This window comes from Tenebrio molitor, chromosome 2, assembly GCF_963966145.1.
Source record: "Tenebrio molitor chromosome 2, icTenMoli1.1, whole genome shotgun sequence".
Classification (NCBI taxonomy): domain Eukaryota; kingdom Metazoa; phylum Arthropoda; class Insecta; order Coleoptera; family Tenebrionidae; genus Tenebrio; species Tenebrio molitor.
Window position 1 is genome coordinate 29,234,939 of NC_091047.1, and position 6,000 is coordinate 29,240,938.

At 34.0% G+C, this 6,000-nt stretch overlaps 1 long non-coding RNA gene across 3 annotated transcripts; it reads left to right on the top strand.

The window, feature by feature from the left end:
- Nucleotides 1-2,915: 2,915 nt before the first annotated feature.
- On the top strand, nt 2,916-5,734 carry LOC138123511 (uncharacterized). 3 transcript variants are annotated; one of them, XR_011156820.1, is made up of 4 exons: nt 2,916-3,311; nt 4,076-4,556; nt 4,884-5,247; nt 5,302-5,734. It is a non-coding gene; the product is annotated as an uncharacterized lncRNA (long non-coding RNA). The 3 variants fall into 3 exon arrangements; XR_011156821.1 differs by having other exon boundaries at nt 2,917-3,127; XR_011156822.1 differs by lacking the exon at nt 2,916-3,311 and adding an exon at nt 3,350-3,608.
- Nucleotides 5,735-6,000: the final 266 nt, after the last annotated feature.

Sequence of the window (6,000 nt, forward strand, 5' to 3'; positions counted from 1 at the left end):
AAAAATCCGGGGCACACACAATTTTGGCAGGAAGCGGTCCTACACTTACGCAATATGTACCTACTGTGGAAAATTTTTTTGATTAAAAAAACAGCACTTTCGTCCATAAAAAAAAATTGAATGAAAACATTGGAAGGATTTTTGGATTTATACTAAAATTTAGCAGAAAGTGGCAAGTATGAGTTTTTTAGAGTTTGTAAAAAATGTTAATAAGATTCATAATATTTTCAAAATTATATTGAGTAGGTAACATAACTTCGGCCGATAATATTAAAAGCAAAATTTCAACGGTAATTCAAACATAAGTACCTAATATTAATTTTTTTTTTAAATAAAATTGAAGATGAAATTATTGGTAAAATAATTCATTTAACCACACTTACATTAAGGGGTAAAATTTAATTTTAAATGGTAGGATTCGAGAACGATATCATTTAGGAATAATATTTAAAAAAATATAACAATAAACAATACTAAATTAAAATCCGAGCCTATTCAAATTAAACGGGGAATTTATCAAGGAGATTCTTTAAGTCCTTTATGGTTTTGTCTAGCCATCAATCCTTTGACAAATCTATTAAATAGCACTGGATATGGTTTCAATATTAGAGTTAATAATACCACACTATCCAAATTAAATCACCTTCTTTATATGGATGACATAAAACTTTATGCATCTAAAAAGAATCACATTTTATCTTTACTAACAATAACTGAAAATTTCTCAAATGATATTGGCATGAGTTTTGGTATTGATAAGTGTAAAACGCAATCAATATGTCGTGGTCATTACGAAAATTTAGAATATATAAGCAGTTAATACATATGCTGTTCCATTGTTGACTTATTCTTTTGGTGTTATAAAATGGTCCAAAACTAATTTACAGAATATAAATATTCAAACTAGAGTTCTCTTTACAAAATTTTGTAAACATCACCCCAAATCTGCTATTGAAAGATTTAATTTACCACGCGAAAATGGTGGTAGGGGTTTTTCAAATCTAGAAATTCTACAACACAATCAAATTGCTTCACTAAAAAATTATTTTCTCAATAGAGCTCGTGATAACACTTTTTTTAATGCTTTGGTTTCAGCGGATAAAGGTTACACACCTTTAAATTTAAGTGATAATGTAATTTCAGATATTGTTGAGCCAAATATACCTGACACTATAGCAAATATAAAACAAAAGGCTTTACATGGGAGATATTTTAAAGAGCTAGAACAGCCAGAAATTAATATTCAAGCTTCTCATGCATGGCTTAAAAAATCAAATATTCATCCTGAGACTGAGGGTTTTATATTTGCAATACAAGATCGTGTTATAAATACAAGAAATTATAAAAAACACATATGCGGTTTACAATCGATCATCGATAAATGTAGGATTTGCGGAACTGAAGAGGAAACCATTGAACACATCATTTCTTCTTGCACCGTTTTGGCTCAAAGCGAATATAAAAAACGTCATGATATATTCGCAAAAATTATACACATGAATTTAGCAGTTAAATTTAATTTATTAAAGGATACACAACCACATTACATTTATAAACCAGAAAGTTGTTTAGAAAATGACAATTACAAATTATATTTTGATCGCACAGTTTTAACTGACATTCACATTCAGCATAACAGACCAGACATTATAATTTTAAATAAACAACAAAAGCAAGCATATCTTTTAGATATAGCTGTTCCAAATTCACACAATATAACACAGACGTATAATACAAAAATTAATAAATATTTAGAACTATCCGTTGCTATGAGAAATCTTTGGTGTTTAGAAAAAATTTCGATTTTACCATTTATAATTTCAGCAACAGGAATAGTACCGCAATCTCTTTTTAAAAATTTAAAAATTTTGGACTTAGAGAACACATTGGTGGTTGAAATTCAAAAAGGTATATTATTATACTCATGTCACATCGTGAGGAAATTCCTTAACATTGACACAGAACATAAAACACAAAAAAGTCAAAATGTGGAGGCGAGACGCCGGTAATTATGTTGATAAGCACTGCACTATTACTTGATAGTATTATCCGTAATAGTGTATGTACTCCGGCAAAATTGCCGTGCCGCCGGGTGGAGGTGGGATACGAAGCAGAACTGTATCAAAGACGGTTGAAAATAAAATATCGAAATTACCTATTGTTGGCGTTTTAATTTGTTGTGAAAATTTGCAATGATAAAAAATCAAAGGAAAGGTAAACGCATCCAGTAGGCTGTGATTTTGCACCGTCACCAGGATAAGAGATGGCGGTAAACGCTTTGTGCCCCAAGGTTGGTAGAACTGACTAATTTGTATAATAGGTTGCCTCGTTGAAAATTGGGGGGCGGGGGGGAAAGTAACTCGTGACGTAAAATCAACCCAGAAATTTTGGATGTTCGAATAGAACCCAAGGTTTATAAGCTCCGTGGAGTTTATTGGGTGGCTTTTTGGGCTTTATTCTAGCGAGGGAACACCTAATACATGATCGACAGACTCTGTCGTAAAAGTTTAGTACACTGTGACGTCACGAGTAACTTTTGCGGGGGGAAAAAATTCAAACTATTGCTTTAAATGGCAACGAGGCAACCTATTATACAAATTAGTCAGTTCTACCAACCTTGTTGTGCCCAAAAAATGTATAGGGAGTTTGCGTTCTATATGTTCTTATTTTGTCTATGCTTAAGCTCATGTTTCGTTTTGACTTGAGCTCTAACTATTTTATGATGTTACCTCAACCACAACCGACTTTTTAAAGTTAAAATTTGCAAACAAAGAAATGCAACGACTTTGTTGACTATTTACTCTCTAGTGAAGAGTTATTTTCCAAAAGTTGCATAAGACAACAAAAATTATTCGAAATGATCTGATATCTTCATTTGTTGCCGACACAACCTCTGACACAACTTCCAGAACAGCTGATCGCTGTCAGTTTGACAGCCACTGTGCACCGTAGCTGTGCACTGTCTCTGGCACTGTGTCCAGAATGTTTACTCCTCAAGTCTCTGCTCAAGTTAAATAGAAATACTGCCCACAATGATTCAAACAGTGATAACTACGTCCGCATTTAAGATATTATCGACATAAGTAAACATAGAAAGGGGTTTACAATTTACTAAGGCGTTTCAATGGTCAGTAATCAATAAGTGTTTGAGTAATTGCAGCTTTACCTTAAGACCTGCTCTGACACTATGAAAAAAAAAGTGTAGACACGTTTTAACAACATTAAGAAACTCCACAGGGAAACTAGAGTTTTGCACAACAAATTGAAAATAAAAGACAAGTGTCGAAACTGATCTAGTTACAAAAAATGAGGTATTGCTTATTAAGATGAATATGCCGACACATTCTTGTAGATTAGATGAGGTAACAGTTCAGACGTAGAGACAGAGCATTTTAGACGTTATATCTTGGAATTTGTCTTATTCCATTGTTGTGATTCACCATGTGTGCCAAGTTTTTTAAGTTTGGTCACAGAAGAGCACAGCAGCAATGTGAACTTTATTAGAGTCGAACTGAACCTACCCAAAGATCCTGAATATTTTAGTATAAATTTGGACCAGCGATACATTTTGTAACGTACTGTTAGTGACATAACTCTGTTATTTAAGTGTAGGTAGTAGAAGTAGTAGAGTAGTGATTGTTTGACTGTTTTAGTGTCTCAGAAAATTTTAAATTGATGTCCATGTCAAGACAAAAAAATTATTTAATAAGTGTGCCCACTACTACAGATAACACAACTCTTCTGAACAGCATGATCAAGAAATTTTTTACTCAATTCAGTTTTGAAAATGTCTGTGCTCGATCAGAATCAATAATTGTCAAATAAAATAAAAAAAATATAAGGGATAAATGGCGGAAGTGATAATTTGTAAATAAGGTTTTATCATTAATTATTAAATTGTAGCAACATGCATTGCATAATCAACTGCAGAAAACATGAATGCGAGAAGGAAATTGTTTGTTGACGTGGTCCACACCAAGAATGTGACAAAAAAACTTATATGTATTATTAATTATTATATTAATTTCAAATTTGTACAAATGTAAAGAGTAAATGGGGAAATGTCAATTTTCAGCGGGAATACATGAAACATCGCTCGGAGAATCCTTGCACCGTGTTTTGCCACAGCGACGACTAAATTTTGAGGCGGGTACAAGAAATGGACCTCTCCGATCCGGAATTGCAACACAGCTACAGCGATTGAATCTACGATTATACCGCCAGCAAAAGGAAAAATGTTAAGATTGGAGATGTCGAAAATGACCCTGCGAGCGGCGATAGCTACGAAAAAGTCAATTTAGAAGATTTGATCGGTACTAATAGGAACTTAATGGACGAACCGTTGCCATCGAGACTTCCAGGTCCGGACTTATTAATGGAGTCTTCGCAAGTCAATAGCGCATCAAAGGGGGATAAAGTAAACAACGAGTTTGAAGGTGTGAATAGAGGAACGTACGGCGAAATGTCGAACTTTGATGACATCGATATGGTCCAGAAGTGGTCGGCGCAGTTGTTCTTAGCTTCCGAGAAGTTGCACGTCTGGGAGTTAGGAGTAGGTGAGCGAGATTAATCTGATGAAACGGCAGTTTATTTGTGATTTAAAAAAATCTTTCAATGAATTGTCTATGTTTCTGAAAGAAAAACAGATAAATGAGATTTCTTTCAAGTGTCTGATTGGAGATGCACTACAGTGTTACATAAATGATTTTGAAGTGTCATTCAAGAAATGTCTCACGGGAATTCAGTAACGAATGTCTCATGTTAATCAGATGTCATTTTGTCTAGTGCGGCTAGCCGTACTTTCAAGTCAGCGTGCATCGAAATCGAATATAATAAATTCTAAGTTCTAACAACTGCCACTTACCTTCTTGTTTCACTTTAAGCCATCCACAATCTCAGAATCTTATCGCCGACAACAAGGGTGATTTAGTTCTGACCTACATGTCCCACGTGAAAGAAGTTTCGAACGTTGTCAGCAGCAGCAGTTCAATACACTTCGCTTCCGAGATCTATACTTTTGGATACATCACAGATGCTGTCAACTGATGGTGTTTCGTTGTAGTTCTATACGAATTGCTCATGGGCCATGGGGTCAGGGAATGATATTAGTTAATTATATTTTAAGATCGCTTTTTCACTTCTAGTATTATTTCAGGCCTTGTGCACCGTATATTCGGACAGGTTGACCAGCGATAACAATCTGAAAATACCGAAATTCGCGTCGTCGAGTGATTTTTGTTAAGACAGGTAGATACTTTAAGTAACGAAGTCTTTTTTTTTAAATTTATATCTCTATTTTAGCTGTTGACTTTTGGACCACAGCAGTGGCTGGAATTCGGTGTCAAATTAGGAGTGAAAAAAAACTCATTAATTTTTGTTATTTCCTGGATCTTTGCTAGTTCGAATGCAATACTTAAGTCATTCTTGTTATTGCCTCATGTGTTCACATTTGTTATGTTTGTTAAAATATTATGTATGTATTTGAATAGGAGACATTCCTTGTATCGGTGTTCATTTAAATTTCCGGTCAAAGTTGGCGTTGAGAGAGTCGATTGTAAACGCACCAGGCACCACTCGTATAAAAACACAAACAACGGTAAGATTTAAACAGCTGAAGCTGATCCGTAATGCGTTCACAATCGACTCTTCAACGCCAACTTTGACCAGAAATTTAAATGAACACCTGATATTTTCTTGCTTTTACATGGACAAACAATAAATTAATGATATTTTGCTCACTTGTTTAACTAAATTTCAATATGTATAATGCTAACCCTTACGATATTTTCCAAGTAGTGTCAATACAAGATGCCCATTTTATCTGTTCACGCCTGAAGATTCAGAAATAGGCAACAACATACACTTCGCAGCAAAATTAAGGGATATTAAAGAAAATATAATGACGTTTGAAAATTACATGAGAATAATGAATTATATTTACTGGCATTGTCACTAAACATCATTTTATGGAATTTGGAGCTGTTTATTAAACTTACAACT